Raw genomic sequence first — 21,508 nt, forward strand, 5'->3', positions numbered from 1 at the left:
TTCCACATATGCGTCTTGACACTGAAGCCATAACTGGTCTGCCCTGTTTGGAAGAAGCTCTGGATTGCTTCAGAGAGTCTGGCTTACTGCAGTTCGTCACTGATAAGGAGCACTGGAATGAAGAATTGCTGCTCCAATTCTATGCCACTCTTCATATTCGTGGCTACAACAGGGATCTGAAGACTTGGGTCCTTGAGTGGATGACAGGCAATGTTCATCATGAAGCCAAAGCCTTTGATGTCATTGAGCTGACTGGCCTGCCCACTCCAGGTGATCTTTATGAACCTGGTTGTCAGCTTCACAGTGCTACTATGGAAAGCATCTTTCACAAGCCTGAACCCAACATGAGTCAGATGCTTAGCATGATGAAGCCTTTGCCTCCAGATGCTGAATATACTAAGGAGTTCTTTGTTGAAGACCTTGAGTATCTGCCCCGCACCATCTATCACATTATCAGGCAAACTCTCTGGCCCATCAAAGGACATTCTCCACATGACAAGCTGGAAGGCGCAATGAAGACTTTGGTCTTTCATATTCTTCATGGCAAAAGCTTCAATGCATAAGACTTCTTTATCCGCCAACTTGCTGCATCAGGATCAGACATTTTTGGTCTGAAGTTCTATGCTCCCTGGATCATGCGTCTGATCAAGCTCCACTCTGCCTTCAACTGTCAACCCTCTGCATGCAATCATATCATCTTTTTGCCAGAAGTTGATCTGTCTGTTGAAGCCATATATCCAGAGCCTGCCAAGGAGCCTCTTAGTATTCATAATGCTGATCATCAAAGCTTCACGCAAAACATTGAAGGAGTTCAAGCCGTCGCTCGTGTCTATCCATTGGCTGGAATTACTCGCTTGCCTCACCGTGCGCAAACCGAAGCTACTGATAGCACCATTGCCCAAAGGCCTCGCAAGCGCTCTCGTGTTTTGAATGACCGAGAACTTCTTGTGGCACTGCATCAGAAACACGATAAACATCATGACTGGCTCAAACGACAGATGCAAAGTCTATTGGTGGATGTCAATCGCATTCGCAATCTTGCCACCAAGAACGCTTTTGTGACTCATGAGACCTGTCGACGCTCATGGAAGAGTTTGACCCTGCTCAGCGCTGAAGCAGATCTTCAAGACGATGGTTTCACTGAAAAATTCAAGTTTGACTCCACTCCTCCACGGAATGCTGTCCTACGTCGAACTCCATCCCTTGAAGACTCCGACTATTCTTCCTCCGCGGCAACTGTAAATGCCAGAGTGATCGATGATGAAGACGATGCTACTTCACCGCCCCCTACTTCTGCGCGAATCGACACTGCACCAAGTTCGTCTGCACCGCCAAACAACACCGAGGACCCTGCTGTTTCACCTACTCCTCATGGGAACGAGTAGATGTTCTATGTCTTCAAACCTTTTTGGTCCTTACTAACAAAAGGGGAAGAAGCATATGAGTTTGATAGTCTTCAAGCGGGTCCATATGGGCGGTTGCTTTATATTTTGCCTAGTGTTTACAACTCTCGCTTTTGATACATTTGGTTCTTTGAGTTGTAACACTTAAACTCGATGGTCGTCTGCTACTTATTTGCTATTCTGTGATGCGATGATAAATTCCACATGTGCGATGACAACTTCCGCACTTAGGTCATCTTGCAGACGTCCATTTTTCATTATGCATGTCATTATCTTCGTTACATCTTATCATGCATGATGAATTGCCATCATAAGTTGAAGAGGATCTCCACAAGTACAACCTGCCATGTGCATTTGCATTCCAAAAGCAAATTACTTATATGCACATCTTCAGGGGGAGCCTTTGCCACTTATGAAGACAATTCCTAAATCCTTTACATTCCACATACTTTATCCCCGTTGAAAACTTCAACCAGTTTGTCATCAATCACCAAAAAGGGGGAGATTGTAAGTGCATCTAGTGCCACCCTTAGTTGGTTTTGGAGTATTGACGACAAATTTGGTTGAGGGACTAATGTGTTTGTGAGAATTGCAGGATAACACAGGTAGTAGTCCCTCATTGATTCGGTTTACCTACCAGAGATGACCCCTAAAAATGTATGAAGACATTGATGACAATGGTGGTATATGAAGATATTCATATTGAAGATTGTGACATGAGAAGACATTGAGTGAAGACTATGGAGCGCGAAGACTTAGTCGTTTCGTTGTTTCCTTTTCTTCTTTGTTGAGTCATAGGAACCACCGTACTGTTAAGTGGGGTCCAAGTGAACAAAGTCAGAGTGACTGAAGTGATGCTCAACCCAAATCCTATGTCTTCGAGCGAAGACAATGAGAGCAAATCTTATCCAGAGCTGGATGAGTCAGCTTTACTTGTAGCCCAAGTAAAGTTGCCGTGTGTGTTTGAAATCTGAGCATTGGAACACGTGTCAGTTCCTTAGTAACCCAGGGTCATTTCGGACATATCAGGTCGGGTTGCCTAGTGGCTATAAATAGCCCACCCCCTACACCATAAATTGGTGGCTGCTCAGAGTTAGTGCACGGCTTTTGTAGTTCCAGAGCAACCCACCTCCGAAGCCTTTGAGAGAGAGAAATCCTTGCGAGGACAAAGCCCAAACACCCAGAGCCAAAGAGTGTTAGGCATCACTAAAGTCTTTCTGTCTGCGTGACCTGAAGACTTATTACACTTGAGGAATGTGAATCCTCCAGCCGGTTAGGCATCGCGTTCTAAGCATCCAAGAGTCATTGTGGATCGCCGGTGAACGAAGTCTGTGAAGGTTTGGAAGTCTACCTTGAAGACTTACCAGAGTAACTGGGCGAGGACTGGGTGTCCTTAGCTCAAGGGGAATAAGGTGAAGACGCGGTCTTCTGAGTTAAATCTCAGCCTCCCTAACCAGACGTACAGTTGTCACAACAACTGGAACTGGTCCAACAAATCCTGTGTCCTCAACAAGTGACTGGTTCTATCCTCTCCCTCTCTTTACTTAGAGTTTGTCTTCATGAAGTCATTGCATGTTTGCTGAACCTGTTTGACTTCATTGCTTGCCTACTATTGTTATTTGGCTTCATACTATCTGTCGGCGTTCTAGGAACGGGGGTCCCCAGACTTGCCTGCCTGCGGCCTGTGGCGTGGCTTAAAGGGGGCCCAGCATGGCCCATCTTCAACACAAGACCCAAGACCCTCGCGAGGGGCCAAGCCTCGCGGGGCGGACGACACGGAGCTTCCTCAGGCACGGCCTCATCAGGCTGGCTCACGAGGAGGTGGAGAGATCAAGGCGGGGTACCTCACGAGGTGCCCATGACGCAAGCCATGACGACCAAGGGCGCCAGGCGGGCGCCAGCCCACGCGGTGTCCTCCTTTCCTCTTTGGTGCAAAGGGAGCAAGCGTAGGCAAAAGGATCAAGCAAAGGCATCCATTTCGGTGCACGAGACCAAGACCAGTCCAACGGTGGGAAGGAGGTCATCGTGGAGCCCAGGACGGCGTCACCACAGAGCCTTTGGCAGGCGAGGACCAACTTTAGTCAGGATAAGTGTACCAGATGTTCCCCTTCAAAATGGCCAATTGTTGGCGCCCTTCCCGCTCAATATTTGGGAAGAGGCCCAGGGCCTTTTCCTATAAATAGGACTAGCCACCCCCAGGGTAGAGGCATCGAGAAACCAGTTAGAAAGATACAGGCAACAAAGAGAGAGAGAGAGAGAAGGGCGGCTGAACTCCTCCTAGCAGTTCATCGTCCTAGCTAAGAGCAGACCCTCGCGAGGCTGTTCTTCCTTGTATTGTTCATCATCATTAGCCCAAGAGGCAATCCACCCACCACAAACTAGAGTAGGGTATTACACCACAATGGTGGCCCGAACTAGTATAAACCTTGCGTCTCTTCTTTCAGTAGTTTAGATCTTAGCGAGACGCAGAGGTAGAGGGCATAATCTCCGCGCGCACCCCAAAGTTCGAACCTCAAGGGTCTGCCGGAACCCGAAATCCGACATTTGGCGCGCCAGGTAGGGGTGCGCCGGAATTTGTCTTTCACCGTTCTGTTCTCCTCCGACCGTCGCGTCCATGTCCGACGCTCGTCGGGCCCGCGCCGAGCGCCGGGCCGCCATCGCTTCCCGCGTCGCCCAGACGGCCCCCGTCAGCGGGCGTCCTCGTCGTTCCCCGTCACCCGCCATCAAAGCCGCCACCGGCCCAGCGGGGAACGAGCAGCGAGCAACGTCTCAGCACCCGTCCGTGCGGCAAGACGGCCGCACCGCTACTCCATCGCTCACACCAGCTGGTTCTTCATCCCGCGCGCTCCACGCACCTTTGGAGGCTTGAGCTGCGCTCATCGCGGCAAACGAGCTCCTGCGCTATCGTCCCGTCGACGACGTCTACAAGGAGTGGCTCGACCGCGTCGCCGAGCTCGTCCGCGCCGCAGGGGGCTCCCCCACGCCATCCGTTCCGATGCGTCGCACCCCGCCCTGCGCAGGCAACGAAGCTCCGGGGGCGTACCAGCCGCCTCCTCTTCAAGAAGACGCGATGGCTCCAAGGCGCGTGGCCCCTGGGCGGAACCCGCTCCGTCAGGTGCCAGCTCAGCAAGAACGGAGCTGCCAAGAAGTCCCTCGACCGCAAGAGGCTGCCCGGGCGCTCCTTGCTCCGGCTCGTCGCGACCCTGCTCCCGCGCTGCTTCCAGCTGCAGCGCATGGGGACCCGCAAGACCAAGCTCTCCCTCAACCAAAGCCTCCCGTGGCCACCGCAGGCTGCCGTGCCTACACCACCGAGCTGCGCAGCGTCGCATGTCCCGGCAAGTTCAAGCCAGACCTGCCTCCTCGCTACGACGGCACGACCGACCCTGCAGAGTTCCTCCAGCTCTATGAGCTGGGCATCGAAGCTGCCAGCGGGGACGAAAAGGTCATGGCGAACTGGTTCCCCATGGCGCTTAAGGAAGGAGCTCGCACCTGGCTCCTAAATCTGGCTCCAGGAATAATCTCTTCCTGGAACCAGATGCACACCCGCTTCATCGCCAACTTCCAAGGTACTCGCGACCGGTCAACCGCCGTGAGCGACACGCGCCTCATCAAGCAGCAACCCGGAGAGACCCTGCAAAAGTACATCCAGCGCTTCAACAGTGCGCGCCTCAAGATCCCCAAGGTGTTCGAGGAGGCCATCATCTCAGCCTTCTCCGACGGTGTGCGCGATGTCAAGATGAAGGAGGAGCTGGCGATGCATGAAGACCTGTGCACCTCCCTGGAGCTATTCAACTTGGCGACCAAGTGCGCCAGGGCTGAGGAAGGGCGTCTCTCCCTCCTCGAGCTTCCTGCCGCAGACCCAGAAGAGAAGAAGCCCAAGGCCAAGGATGTGAAGCGCAAGGGGGCTGCCATGCTCGCAGCAGAACCAGACACCAAGCGGGGCAAAGATCTGCCTGAATCCTCCAGGGGCAGCCGGTACTGTGTGTATCACAACCTCCACACCCACAACACCAACGAATGCCAAGAACTCCGCACCGTGCGAGAAGGAAGGATCGGCCGTCGTCCTGACCGTGCTGACCGGAGCTATGGCCGAGGAGGAGGAAGAAACGCGGGACACTGGGAAGACCGCGGCCCGCGCCAGGGGTGGCGTGATCAACCTCGCGAGGACCGTTGGTGAGACCTGCCTCGCGAGGGGGACTGGAGGGATCAGCCTCGTGAGGATCGCCCGCAAGGCAATGCAGGCCTCCCCCCACTGCCGCCTCATCCGAGGAGGAACGAGGACCGCCATCAAGACGAGGGGGCTGGGGCTTCCAGGAGCCACGCGCGATCGCCTGCATCCTGGGCGGAGCTCAAGCCCCAGCCTCCCAACGCATCTTCAAGCAGTTTGCCCGCGAAGTAAATGCAGTCCTCCCCAAGCTTGAAGCAACGCGCCCTCTCAGGTGGTCGGCGTGCGCCATCACGTTCAGCTCAACGGATCAGCTCAAGTGCGCGGCCACAGCCGGAGTCCTCCCCATGCTTTGCTCCCCAGTCATCAGCAACGTACTGGTCACCAGGACCCTCATCGATGGTGGGGCAGGGCTCAACGTCCTGTCCGTGGAAACATTCAACAATCTCCAGGTGCCCTATGACCAGCTTCAGCCAACCAAGTCTTTCTCCGGAGTCACCGACGGCTCCACTGTCCCGACTGGGCAGGTCCGCCTCCCTGTCACCTTCGGGGCACGCAACAACTACCGCACCGAGCTCATTGACTTCGATGTCGCCCACATCCGCCTGCCGTACAACGCCATCCTCGGGTACCCGGCACTGGCCAAGTTCATGGCCGTAACTCACCATGGCTACAACGTCCTCAAGATGCCAGGAAGTGGCGGAGTCATCACAGTGCCCTGTGAAGAGAAGGATGCAGTGTGTTCCTTGGAGCGAGCCTTTCAGGCTACATCGCTGGAAGACCCAGACCGCGGCAGCAGGAGGCTTCCCGAGACCACCCCCAAGAAGAAGAAGGCATCGTCTGGACCGACCCCTCAGGAGGCGGGCCTCTCAGGGCCCGCGTCTGCCCAAGGGGAACCTCCTTTCATCGCATAGGAAAGCGCGCCCGGCGCCCTCCTCAGCCAGGGCTCGGGGGCTCTCCCCTGGAGGGCCACTGACCTGGCCGAGGTCACGAGGGAGGCGCTTGGGCACCACATGGAGGCATGTTTTGAAGCACGTTTCCCTCAAGAAGGAGCAAGGCAAGGAAGGTCAGACCAGCAGGAGTTCGTCAACAAGGCCGTTCAAGAACTACAGGAGTCAAGAATCATGAGAGGTTGCCGCCGTCTACCGGTTGTGGCTCCCCATCCAGGCGAGGATGGTGGGCTGCGCGTCTGCATCGACGTACCAGGGCTCAATCAGGTCGCCATGATGGAGCGCCTCTGGCCCTCGCAAGTGGGGCGTTGTGGAGGTCCACCCCACAACTACGTTCGCATGCCTTACGGCTTGCCGAGTGCGGCTGCTACGTACCAGCGCCTCATGACGGGCATCATGGAGGCTCAATATGACAAGCGTTCCGCAGCCTTGGCGGAGATGGAGATGATTCGCGAGGAGCCACCAGTGCCTCCGGAGCCTCCCGAGGCCCCTGGGCCTGGGGGCTCGTGAGGATCGGCTTCCGCAGTCCACCGAGTCTGTTGCACCAACACCCCTTCGTCCTCGACATCTTCAGGTGACATCTTTCAAGTTTCGTTTCCAGCTGGGAGCGCCCTCCCAGGGCTGCATCATTCCCAGGCCGCGTGGGTCCGTCCCTACGGCATGTACCCCTTTTATTTCATGTTGATTAGCTCGCTTTGTTGGGGGCGCCCTTCGGGCTGCATCATCCCCAAGTTGCTCGGGCCAGGCCCAGCGGCATGTATCTCCCTAGCGTTTATTTCTGGTTATGCATTCGTCTATCATGCTTGATTACTTGATGCTTGCCCACGGCACATCTTCTTCTCCATGTCGACCACTTGCACGTTAAAGGGGGGGTACCTGAGCATCGCGACTCAGGGCTCTTACCGGCACTCCAGCCCTCACCCTCTGGCCTTGTCCACGGCATCGCGACCTGGCATACCAGCGATGGCTGAGACCAGCTTGAGGGCCGGGACCCGAGGACGTAGAGTGCCGGCATCTAACCAAATTTGCAGGAACACATCACAAGATAAGGCCCAGTGCCAGGCACAACCCGCCTAGAGGTAGGGCCCCGTGAGTCCCGCGCTGGCTCACGGGTGCCCAGATACACCTCACCTAGCCCTACCGTGCCGGCCACGTGTCAGGGCGGGGCTGTACACGCCCTGGGGGCTCCTCCCGGAGGGGAGCCCCCTCCCACGTACCAGTGGAAGCACCATGCTCCGCGCTGGCTGACGACACTGCCGAGGAGCGGCTATGCCCGTACACATACGGAAGCGCTATGCTCCGCGCTGGTGATAAACAACTGAGGGTGGCCCCCGGGCCGCATCAACCTCAGGGAGCCCAGAGCTCAGTGTCTAGCCTCATCGCAATGCCTCCCCTGGGGAGTGCCGTGCGAGGGGGCTGGGCACGGGGGCTACGCCCGGGTCACGCCCAGACGTACGCCACCCAGCTAGGCCCCTCGGGCCTGGTTCGTCGCGCGTCTCTCCCCAAGCGGAGCCAAGGTATGAAGGCCGTTTGCGCGTCAAGGGGGACCCCTGAGCATCGTGACTCAGGGGCCTAACTGGTCCCGTAGCCCCTCACTCCCTAGTTCCGAAAGGCTAGCGCTGGGTGAGGTACGCGCGGGGCCGGGCTCTACAGACGTAGAATGGTAGTCCCACTTGCATGTCACCTCGCCACTCGCTGTTTGCGTGTCAAGGGGGACTCCTGAGCATCGCGACTCAGGAGCCTAACTGGCTCCGTAGCCCCTCACTCCTTTGGTCCCGTCCTGGTTTCCGGTCGGGGCTAATGCTGGGTGAGGTACGCGCGGAGTCGGGCCCTGCAGACGTAGAACGGAAGATCCACCTACATCACACCTCCCTACTTGTTGTTCGTGCGCCAAGGGGGACTCCTGAGCATCGCGACTCAGGATCCTAACTTGTCACGTAGCCCCTCACTGCTTTGGTCCCGTCCTGGTTTCCGGTCGAGGCTAATGCTGGGTGAGGTACGCGTGGGGCCGGGCTCTGCCGGCGTAGAACACAAGCAAGCAGGGAGGAAAGGCATAAAATTCGAGGAATTTAAAAGCAAATATTATAGTCCATACTGTCGTCTCAATACCAAACGCGAGTTTAAATGCCTCCCCGAGGCATGATACATGTGCAGGAATTAAAAGCAGGGCAGGAGCAGTAGCGGAGTCACTCGTCGGCGGTGGAGCAGCGCGGGGTGGCTTCGCCTCATGGAGTAGCAGGACCGGCAGCGCCTTGCTTCGGCTTGGTGCTGAAGGCCCGGAACTTCCCCAGCAGCGCCTCCGCGTGCCCCTTCACAGCCTCGGCAGCGGCGGCAGCACCCTCGCCACTTACTGGCTCCAACAGGCTGTCGAGGTCGACGCTGGGGTCGCGAAGGTAGATGTGGGTAAAGACCCGTGTCAGCGCTGCAGAAGACAAGACACGCGCCTCGGCCTCAGCCGTGGGGCCAAGGCCAAGGGCGACATCCTCAAGGGCATGAACCAAGAAGGGAAGCAGCTTGGCAGGGTGTAGGATCTAGAAGTAGATGTGTCTAGAGGGGGGTGATTAGACACTTAGTGCTAAAGTTGCAATTTTTAAACTTTTTCGGTTTAAGTGGAGTTTAGGCACAATTTCAGCACACACAATACATATCAAGCAAGAATGCAAAGAGTATATGAGGAGCAGAATGTAGAGCATGCAACTTGCAAGAATGTAAAGGGGAGGGTTTGGATAGATCAAACGCAATTTGAGACACGGATGTTTTTCCCGTGGTTCGGATAGGTGGTGCTATCCTACATCCACGTTGATGGAGACTTCAACCCACAAAGGGTAACGGTTGCGCGAGTCCACACAGGGCTCCACCCAAGGGTAACGGTTGCGCGAGTCCACACAGGGCTCCACCCACGAAGGGTCCATGAAGAAGCAACCACCCACAAAGGGTCCACGAAGAAGCAACCTTGTCTATCCCACCATGGCCATCGCCCACACAGGACTTGCCTCACTAGCGGTAGATCTTCATGAAGTAGGCGATCTCCTTGCCCTTACAAACTCCTTGGTTCAACTCCACAATCTTGTCGGAGGCTCCCAAGTGACACCTAGCCAATCTAGGAGACACCACTCTCCAAGAAGTAACAAATGGTGTGTTGATAATGAACTCCTTGCTCTTGTGCTTCAAATGATAGTCTCCCCAACACTCAACTCTCTCTCATAGGATTTGGATTTGGTGGAAAGAAGATTTGAGTGGAAAGCAACTTGGGAAGGCTAGAGATCAAGATTCATATGGTAGGAATGGAATATCTTGGTCTCAACACATGAGTAGGTGGTTCTCTCTCAGAACATATGAGTTGGAATGGTGTGTGTGTTCTGATTGCTCTCTCCACGAGTGAAGAGGAGGTGGAGGGGTATATATAGCCTCCACACAAAATCCAACCGTTACACACAGTTTTCCAATCTCGGTGGGACCGAATCAATAAACTCGGTCGGACCGAAAATGTAAACCTAGTGACCGTTAGAGATTTCGGTGGGACCGACTGAATCAACTCGGTGGGACCGATGTGCTAGGGTTAGGGTAAATCCAAAACTCGGTTTGACCGATTACTCAAACTCGGTGGGACCGATTTGGGTAATAAGTGAAACTGAGATTTGGCCAAGCAAACTCGGTGGAACCGATTGCATATCTCGGTGGGACCGAGAATATTGCAATGGGTAACAGAGAGTTTGCAAGCCCATCTCGGTGAGACCGAGATCCCATCGGTGAGACCGAACTGATTAGGGTTTGGCAGTGGCTTATGACAAGTGAAACTCGGTGGCGCCGGATAGGAAGAATCAGTAGGACCGAGTTTGGCTTAGGGTTTAGGTCATATGTGGATATGGGAAAGTAGTTGAGGGTTTTGGAGCATATCACTAAGCACATGAAGCAAGAGGCTCATTAAGCAACACCTCATCCCTCCTTGATAGTATTGGCTTTTCCTATGGACTCAATGTGATCTTGGATCACTAAAATGTGAAATGAAGAGTCTTGAGCTTGAAGCTTTAGCCAATCCTTTGTCCTTAGCATCTTGAAGGAGTTCCCACAACCTTTAGTCCATGCCACTCCATTGTTGAACTTATCTGAAACATGCTAGATAGAAATGTTAGTCCAACAAGAGATATGTTGTCATCAATTATCAAAACCACCTAGGGAGCACTTGTGCTTTCAATCTCCCCCTTTTTGGTAATTGATGGCAACATACATCAAAGCTTTAGATAAAGATATAAAGAACAGCAAGTAAAGCTTTGGAAGGACATGTAACAAGCATAGGCTCCCCCTACAAGTATGCACTCATGTAAATATGAAATATAGAGACATGTGAGAGCATAACCATGAAAGAGTAGGCAATGTGTTACATGCATCTTGGCCATATGCATCAGAGCAAAAGATTATCAAGTAAAATACCTTCATGCTCATGAGTCCTTCTTGCAAACAGTATGTACATAAGCAAGAACTCCTCATACTCATGATTTTGATGCATATACTTACCTTGTGGTCTTGAGTTGGCTTAGGATGGAATGAACCTGCACAAACAAGGTTAGATAACATAGGTACGTCCACTAGCCAGAGCAATCAAAAGAAACCACAAGAATACCAAGAATGGGATGACATGTAGAGAGTGAGTACAAGGTACCACATTGGATTCAACATGTCCCCAAGAATAAAGATATGCAATGAATTTGACTGATTTCTTTCCCTTAGGTGTCTTACTCCCCCTGAATCGTACATGGGATATTGGGAGAAGATAGGAAACAAAGAATCAGAGCTGAAAGGTATGAATAGAACTTAATTTAAATGAGTTCATATGAACATGTCTTTCCCCCAAAAAGACATGTGGCATCTCTCCTCTTGAACATCAAGCATCTGGGATCCTTGAGTATTCTCTCCCCCTTGGAGATTTCTTTCTCCCCCTTAATATATGGGATCCTTGAGTATTCTCTCCCCCTTAGTACTTTCTCTCCTTTGTAGGTGATAAGCTTTTGATGTGATCTCTCTCTCTCTCCCTGATGATAAGCTTTGATGTGATCTCTCTTCCCCTTTGACATCAATTTCCAAGAAGGTTTTTCCTGGAATCCGTCGAATAGGTTTGGTCCTTGAGATTCAGTACAAAGCAGGGAATAAAACTGTGATGCTTGTAGAGGACAAGATTCATTGAGTGGAGCTGGATCAGAAGAAATATAGAATATGTGGCAAACTGTTTTTCCTGTTGCGAAATCGGTGGCACCGAGTGGCATGCTTCGGTAGTACCGAAGGGATTCGGTTGGACCGAAAATGGCAATTCGGTGAAACCGAGTTCATCACAGAGAAAAACACTTGTCACCTCAGCTCACTAGTCAAGTAAGATCTCACAAAGATTTGCAATGAATTAGCTGAAAGATTTGCAAGGAATTTGATGCAGAAATATGCAGAACAAAAAAACAAAAAAAAGAGTGAAAGTTTCTAGATGAAGTTTTTTTTTGTTTGAAAGAGAAGGAAACAAATATGCAAGGGACAAATGCAACAACTCAAAAAAGAACACAAGAGAACTTCATCTAGAATTGGGCGGTGACATAGTCACCTATGTTAGAGTATATTGACTTAGGAGTCAAGTGAGGACACTTGATCGTAGGTCATACTCATCGTTTTAAGCTCAAAATGGGGTTACCATTTTTCGTTTAAGCATCTTGATGTATTCTCACCTTGTTAAGTTGCTTTGACTCATGTCTTGGAGTAAAGCTTCTCTAAGATGGAATAACATACCTTGGGTGGTGGTGTGGTTCTTGCTCATGTAGTTGAACTTGTCTGGGTGCTCAAGGTTGATGTAGCTCATCAAGAGTTGGGAGCACCGCTTGGAGTTTGAGTTCATCTACCTACATGGGTTAGTTCTTGCAAGGAAGAGCACTTGTGTATCCAAAAATGACAATCATGAAGCTTATTTGTCAAAGGATATGTTTGAATGGTTTTGTGCTTCCTTGTCTTCAACCACTATTGTGTAGAGTCTTGGTCTTGTAGAGATTGCTCAAGATGTGAGTGAGTCGCAATCTCATGGAATTAGATTCAACCAAGCACTTACATGGGTTAGGCAACATGCAAGGTGCAAATATATCCAAGACATAAGATAGTTATCATAAGAGATATATCATGGATTAGTCATAAGCTCATGTCTTGCATGTATCCAATGGAGTTTCTACTCCAAGTTCGAAGCATCAATGATGTTCAATTCTCCTCTCAACCTGCAAAACACTTTCTCATCAAGTGGTTTAGTGAATATATCCGCTAATTGCTTGTTGGTGCGAACATGCTTAAGATTGATGTCACCCTTAGCAACATGATCTCGAATGAAATGATGACGAACTTCAATATGCTTAGTTCGAGAATGTTGTACAGGATTATGACCAATTTTGATAGCACTTTCATTGTCACAAAGCAGTGGAACATGTTTCACATAAATCCCATAATCTTTAAGAGTTTGGGTCATCCAAAGTAATTGAGCACAACATGAACCAGCGGCAATGTATTCCGCTTCGGCGGTGGATAAGGATACCGAGTTTTGTTTCTTGGAAGACCAAGACACAACAGATCTACCAAGAAATTGACAAGTACCCGAAGTGGACTTTCTATCAACCTTGTCTCCGGCATAATCCGAGTCGGAATAGCCAACAAGATCGAAAGAAGACCTCTTAGGATACCAAATGCCAAAATTTGGTGTATGGATTAAGTATCTCACTATCCTTTTCACAGCCTTAAGATGACAATCTTTAGGAGCAGCTTGATATCGTGCACACATGCACACACTTAGCATAATATCGGGACGTGAAGCACATAGGTATAACAATGAACCAATCATAGAGCGATAAACCTTTTGATCAACCGGTTCACCATCTTTGGCCAAATCATTCTGTCCACTAGTAGGCATGGGTGTAGACATACCTTTGCATTCTTGCATATTGAACTTCTTGAATAAGTCCTTGGTGTACTTTGTTTGAGAGACAAATGTACCTTCCTTAGTTTGCTTGATTTGCAACCCAAGAAAGAATTTGAGTTCACTCATCATAGACATCTCAAACTTCTCTGACATTAGCTTTCCAAACTTTTCACTAAAGAGAGGGTTAGTTGAACCAAATATGATATCATCAACATAAATTTGGCATACAAATAGTTCTCCATTAACCCTTTTAGTGAAAAGAGTAGAATCAATTTTACCAATTTCAAAACCACTTGTAGTAAGGAACTTGGTCAAGCATTTATACCATCCTCTAGGAGCTTGTTTAAGACCATAAAGAGCTTTGTGAAGTTTGTAAACATGATTTGGTTTCTTAGGATTGATAAAGCCGGGAGGTTGTTTGACATAAACTTCCTCCTCTATTTCACCATTTAGAAAAGCACTTTTAATGTCCATTTGGTACAAGGTGATATTATGGTGATTAGCATAGGCAAGTAAGATGCGAATGGACTCAAGTCTAGCAACGGGAGCATACGTCTCACCATAGTCCATACCTTCGACTTGTGTGTACCCTTGGGCGACGAGACGTGCTTTGTTGCGAACCACTTGTCCATCTTCATCTTGCTTGTTGCGAAACACCCATTTGGTACCAATGATGTTGTGGTTGTTGTCGGGCTTCTCGACCAATGTCCAAACTTGGTTTCTCTCAAAATTATGTAGCTCTTCATGCATAGCGTTCATCCAATCCGGATCTTCCAATGCTTCTTCAACCTTCATAGGTTCAATGCTAGAGATGAATGAATAGTTTTCACAAAAGTTAGCTAAATGAGTTTTTGAGCGAGTGATTCTCCCGGTTTGTATATCATTGAGGATTTGCTCGACGGGATGATCTTTGGCAATTCTTGCTCGAACTCGTGAGAGCTTTTGCTTGGGTCTTCGTTGAACATCTTGTTCTTCTTCTTGGCCTTTTTCATTGTTGACGTCGTCGTTCTCTTGTCGTGGTGGAGAAGGAGGTTGTTGATGTTCATCTTGACGTACTTCCTCGTTTTCTCCATCTTGGTGTGTCCCACTTGTGGATGCTTCCGTGTCGATTCTTGCTTCACCTTGTCGTGAAGTAGAAGCTTCCACTTGGACGGATGAAGTACACTCCTTCACCTCCGTTGGACGAATTTTGCCAATGGACAAGTCTTGAATTGCTTCTGAAGGGTCTTTGTCTCCTACATCAATTGGCAATTGCTCTACTTGCGAGCCATTAGATTCATCAAACTTCACATCTACCGTCTCTTCAACCTTTCGGGTGAAATTGTTGTAGACACGGTAAGTGTGAGAGTTTGAGCCATAACCAAGTAGAAAACCTTCATGAGATTTAGGAGCGAACTTTGAACGACGATGCTTATCAAGAATGTAGCACTTTGAGCCGAATACTCGAAAGTATCCAACTTGGGGTTTGTTACCGGTGAGAAGCTCGTATGCCGTCTTGCCGAGTAGCTTGTGAAGATATAAGCGATTTGTTGCGTGACAAGCTATCTCAACCGCTTCTGCCCAAAAGTGCTTTGGCGTCTTGTATTCATCAAGCATCGTTCTTGCCATTTCGATAAGCGTCCAGTTCTTCCTCTCAACAATTCCATTTTGTTGAGGTGTGTACGTAGCCGAGAACTTGTGTGAAATCCCTTCTTCGTCAAGAAAGGTGTCCACATTTGCATTCTTGAACTCCGTTCCGTTGTCACTCCAAACCTTCTTGATCTTCACATCAAACTGATTTTGGGCCTTCCTAGCGAAGTTTCTGAAGATCTTCTGTACCTGCGACTTGTCATTAAGAAAGAACACCCACGTAAATCTTGAAAAATCGTCAACTATAACTAGACCAAAAGAATTTCCACCGAGACTCTTGTAGGCGTTGGGACCAAAAAGATCCATGTGAAGCAGCTCGAGTGGCCTCCTTGTGGTCATGATGTTCTTCACGGGATGTCTTCCTCCAACCTGTTTACCTGCTTGACAAGCACTGCAAAGTCTATCCTTATCAAATATGACATCGTTGACTCCAAGGATATGATTTCCTTTAATAAGCTTGTCAAGGTTTCTCATGCCGACGTGACCTAGTCGTCTATGCCACAACCAACCTTTTGAGGATTTAGCAACAAAGCAAGTTTTAGGTTGTGCCTTTTTAGAGAAATCGACAATGTAAAGATCACCTCTACGCATACCCGTAAAGACCATTTTATGATTGTCTCGACGAAATACTTGGCAATCTACCTCAGTAAATAGGACATTCAAACCGAAATCAGCAAGTCTAGATACTGAAAGTAAGTTGTAGCCAAGAGATTCAACGAGCATGACATTTTGAATGGAACTATCATGTGAGATGGCCACCTTACCAAGGCCAACCACTTTACCCTTTGAATTATCACCAAAGGTGACATATTTTCGAGGGCCGTCATTTTCAGCAAGCTCACGAAACATCTCTTCATCTCCGGTCATATGATCAGTACATCCACTATCAAGAACCCATTCCTTTCCTCCTGATTCATATCCCCGAAGATTTGCCATAAGACCAAAAGGTCTCATTGCTTCATCAAGATCGAAGTCACTGTCATCATCATCATAATATTCATGTTCATCATGATCTTGTGACTCATCATTTCCTAGAGAGGGTAATTCATTAGATAAACGACCATCAAAGTGGTTACTTTTATGAATTCTTATAGCTTTGAGTATGATATCATTAATGATTCCAACATCTCCTTTAGCATGCTTAAGATTGGCAAGTTCAAAAAGACATTTACCAAAACTAGGATCACTAGAGTTCATCTTACTCAAGGCAATAGATTTATGGAGAATTTCATCCAAAGTTTTCAAGGAATAATCGGGAAATCGTTCCTCAAGAAATTTCCATATGGTATAGGCACAATTGTGAGTAGGCAAACTAGCAATCAAATTTTTGGGCAATCCTCTAATGATGAGCTCAATAGTTCTAAGATTGCAAATCATGTCAATATCTTCATCTAGGGTAGGATGCAAAGGATCAATATGAGGTGCACAAGGGCTAGCAATATACTTGTTCAAATGATATTGATTGAAGATTACAAGCATCTCATTTTTCCACTCATGAAAATACTCTCCCTCAAGAATAGGCACTCTATGCCTAAGATCCCTAATGTAGACACATCCATCTTCCTCCAATGGTGATTAAACCAAGGCAATGGAGACCAAAGCTCTGATACCACTTGTAGGATCTAGAAGTAGATGTGTCTAGAGGGGGGTGATTAGACACTTAGTGCTAAAGTTGCAATTTTTAAACTTTTTCGGTTTAAGTGGAGTTTAGGCACAATTTCAGCACACACAATACATATCAAGCAAGCATGCAAAGAGTATATGAGCAGCGGAATGTAGAGCATGCAACTTGCAAGAATGTAAAGGGGAGGGTTTGGATAGATCAAACGCAATTTGAGACACGGATGTTTTTCCCGTGGTTCGGATAGGTGGTGCTATCCTACATCCACGTTGATGGAGACTTCAACCCACAAAGGGTAACGGTTGCGCGAATCCACACAGGGCTCCACCCAAGGGTAACGGTTGCGCGAGTCCACACAGGGCTCCACCCACGAAGGGTCCACGAAGAAGCAACCACCCACAAAGGGTCCACGAAGAAGCAACCTTGTCTATCCCACTATGGCCATCGCCCACACAGGACTTGCCTCACTAGCGGTAGATCTTCACGAAGTAGGCGATCTCCTTGCCCTTACAAACTCCTTGGTTCAACTCCACAATCTTGTCGGAGGCTCCCAAGTGACACCTAGCCAATCTAGGAGACACCACTCTCCAAGAAGTAACAAATGGTGTGTTGATGATGAACTCCTTGCTCTTGTGCTTCAAATGATAGTCTCCCCAACACTCAACTCTCTCTCATAGGATTTGGATTTGGTGGAAAGAAGATTTGAGTGGAAAGCAACTTGGGAAGGCTAGAGATCAAGATTCATATGGTAGGAATGGAATATCTTGGTCTCAACACATGAGTAGGTGGTTCTCTCTCAGAACATATGAGTTCGAATGGTGTGTGTGTTCTGATTTCTCTCTCCATGAGTGAAGAGGAGGTGGAGGGGTATATAAAGCCTCCACACAAAATCCAACCATTACACACAGTTTTCCAATCTCGGTGGGACCGAATCAATAAACTCGGTCGGACCGAAAATGTAAACCTAGTGACCGTTAGAGATTTCGGTGGGACCGACTGAATCAACTCGGTGGGACCGATGTGCTAGGGTTAGGGTAAATACAAACGGTTTGACCGATTACTCAAACTCGGTGGGACCGATTTGGGTAATAAGTGAAACTGAGATTTGGCCAAGCAAACTCGGTGGAACCGATTGCATATCTCGGTGGGACCGAGAATATTGCAATGGGTAACAGAGAGTTTGCAAGCCCATCTCGGTGAGACCGAGATCCCATCGGTGAGACCGAACTGATTAGGGTTTGGCAGTGGCTTATGACAAGTGAAACTCGGTGGCGCCGGATAGGAAGAATCAGTAGGACCGAGTTTGGCTTAGGGTTTAGGTCATATGTGGATATGGGAAAGTAGTTGAGGGTTTTGGAGCATATCACTAAGCACATGAAGCAAGAGGCTCATTAAGCAACACCTCATCCCTCCTTGATAGTATTGGCTTTTCCTATGGACTCAATGTGATCTTGGATCACTAAAATGTGAAATGAAGAGTCTTGAGCTTGAAGCTTTAGCCAATCCTTTGTCCTTAGCATCTTGAAGGAGTTCCCACAACCTTTAGTCCATGCCACTCCATTGTTGAACTTATCTGAAACATGCTAGATAGAAATGTTAGTCCAACAAGAGATATGTTGTCATCAATTATCAAAACCACCTAGGGAGCACTTGTGCTTTCACGGGGCCATCCTCAGCGCCAGCCAGCAGGCTCTCCAGGCCACTCTCGTAAAGCGTCTTCAGCGAAGCACGAGCCTTCTTCTCCATGTCTGCGAAGGCCACGCGATCCTCGGCAAGAACCCGGGCTTTGCCGTCCACCTCAACCTTCGTCGCCTCCAGCCCCTTCTCCAACGCGCCTAGGCGGTCGCGGCGCTTCTTGAGCTTGGCCTCCCGGCCCTTGATGGCCGCCTCGCGAGCCTTCATGCCTTCTTCCTGCTCTTGGAGAAGGCGGACCTCCTTCGCGAGCTGGTCCCGCAGGCCTTGCAGCTCATCCTCCAGCTCCTTGCAACGACCAAGGACTTCAACCACCTCCCCAGGGCCGCGTCACGAGCAGCCTTCGTCTCGAGGACGGCCTGCCTCTCCTTGTCGTAGGCCGTCGAGGCTTGAACCAGCGCCGCCCGGATCGAGGCGTCGGAGCGAATCCATCCTGAAGCCAGCTCCAAGCGCCCAGCCACCAGGCGAGGGACGGTGCCAAGAAGATCTTGCCGCAGCCGCTCCAGTTCAGCAACAGCACACTCCAGGACGGCAGGGGGGTCGGAGAAACAGCAGTCGGAGGAGCAGGAGGAGAAGGCGGCGCCGGCACAACCACAGCATCCCGAGGCGGAGTCTGCTGCGCCCCGACGGTTGTGGTGGCGGCAGCAGGCAAGGGCACCTCAGGAGTCACTTGGGCCATGGGGGCTGAGCTCGCCCCAGCCAGCTCAGCCAGGCCTTGTGAAGGCGACCGAGCAGGAGAAGCCCGTGCATCGCGGTCACCGTCCCCTGCGGGCAGAGGCGCTGCCGCGGCCGGAACCTCAGGAGCCCCCTTCGGCTTCTTCGCCGCGGGCGCCAGCCTGTTCAAGAGGAGCGGACGTCAAGCCTCAGCAGCAGAACAAGAAATAAAGACAAGGATCGAGCACTTACGGGTCGTCGCTGGTGAGCTCAGGCAGCCTCCGGCCATACTTGAAGCCGAAAAACTGGCTAGAAGGATCGCCCTCAGGGAGCCCAGGAGCAGGAGGCGTGTCTGCAGTACGCCTTGGGGCAGGGACAGACCCGCGGGAGATCAGCCCAGTCTTGTCCTTCTTCGGGATCGGGGGAAAGCTCCCGTCGACCTGCTCGTCATCATCCTCATCGTCGTCGCTCGAAGAGAGGCCGAGAGAACGGGGTCTGCACCGGGGGAGGGGAGCCCTCGACTCTCCGTCGGTCACCTCAGAGTCAGGACCCATCTCCCGCTCCCCTTCGTCCTTCTCTTCGCCAGAGTTGCCGGAAGACACGTCCACCGGTCCCTCAGGAGCCACCACGGGCACGGGCCCGTCCCCATTGAGGACGGGCATGGACTCCACCACCTGCTTCCAGTCGTCGCGGAGGAATAAGGGCGTAGGCGCGCCCTCCAAACTTTCCACCTCGCCCCCGACCAGAGATTGGAGGACCACGGCCAAATCTTCGTCGCCCAAGGCTGCGGGGCTCGGATGAGACCTCCACATCGGAGGTGAGTACTACCGAAGCAGAGCCAGCTAGTGCTCCAGGAACTCCCTCAGCAGCGACGCGCCGGTCAGCTTCGCCGCCGCCATATTGGCCGGCCTCAGGTCCGCGTCCATCTTCTCCAACACCGGTTTCGCGCGGGGGTCCGTGAGCTCTGCTCGGCACCAGTCGCTGGAGCTCACGGGCTGCTCCGCGGGCAAGATCAGCCGAGGGTGGATGCGCCCGGCATCCACCAAGACCCACTTGCTCCTGAAGCCCTCGATCCTCTTCCCGGGCTTCGAAATGGCAATGGTGCCGCCATACGCGACGAAGCTCGCACACGCGGAAGGAGAACCGCGAGTGACCTGGAGAGAGAAGTAGTGACGCAGCAAGGCCACTGAGGGCTGCACCCCCACGTGAGCCTCGCAGTAGTAGGCAAAGATTGCCAAGAGAAGGACGGAGTTGGGGTGGAGATGCAGAGCCTGTAAGTTGTAATGGCGGAGGACAGAGAAGAAGAACTCGGAGAAGGGAGGCACCAGACCAGTAGCAATGGAGCTTACGAAGAGAGGGTAAAAGGTGCTCCCTCGGCCCTCAGGGGTGGCGGAGCCGGCCTTGAACACCTGCGCCCCGTCGATGCCCTGCGCCACCGCCATTCGGCGCAGCCGGGCAAAGCCGCCTCCAACACGTTCGGCGGGTCCAGAGCAGGCGAGTACCAAGCCTCGGCCGGAGACTGACGAGGCGCCATGGCTACCTAGGCCAAGCAGATGAAGCAGATCTGGAAACTTGGAGGAAGAGAAGAGAGGCGCAAGAAAGGGGATCTGAGCAGCAACCGGAGAAAGCAAAGGGCAAAGCCTAGGCAGATGCCGCCCCTTTATCAACCTGCGCGGTTGCGGAAGCACTCCCGTCCAATCAACCGCCACGCGGCGGCCAAGGCCACGGGCTGTTAGCGCCCGCGGCGCTTCGCCCTTGCCCTTTCGCCTCTCAGCACGGCCAAGCCCGTGCGCGCCTTGGGCCCGGGGGCTACTGTCGGCGTTCTGGGAACGGGGGTCCCCAGACTTGCCTGCCTGCGGTCTGTGGCGTGGCTTAAAGGGGGCCCAGCACGGCCCATCTTCAACACAAGACCCAAGACCCTCGCGAGGGGCCAAGCCTCGCGGGGCGGACGACACGGAGCTTCCTCAGGCGCGGCCTCATCAGGCTGGCTCACGAGGAGGCGGAGAGATCAAGGCGGGGTATCTCACGAGGTGCCCATGACGCAAGCCATGACGACCAAGGGCGCCAGGCGGGCGCCAGCCTGCGCGGTGTCCTCCTTTCCTCTTTGGTGCAAAGGGAGCAAGCGCAGGCGAAAGGATCAAGCAAAGGCATCCATTTCGGTGCAACGAGACCAAGACCAGTCCAACGGTGGGAAGGAGGTCATCGTGGAGCCCAGGACGGCGTCACCATAGAGCCTTTGGCAGGCGAGGACCAACTTTAGTCAGGATAAGTGTACCAGATGTTCCCCTTAAAAATGGCCAATTGTTGGCGCCCTTCCCGCTCAATATTTGGGAAGAGGCCCAGGGCCTTTGCCTATAAATAGGACTAGCCACCCCCAGGGTAGAGGCATCGAGAAACCGGTTAGAAAGATACAGGCAACAAAGAGAGAGAGAGAGAGAAGGGAGGCTGAACTCCTCCTAGCAG

Source organism: Triticum urartu, chromosome 3A (assembly GCF_056163025.1).
Source record: "Triticum urartu cultivar PI428250 chromosome 3A, HENAU_Tu73, whole genome shotgun sequence".
Classification (NCBI taxonomy): domain Eukaryota; kingdom Viridiplantae; phylum Streptophyta; class Magnoliopsida; order Poales; family Poaceae; genus Triticum; species Triticum urartu.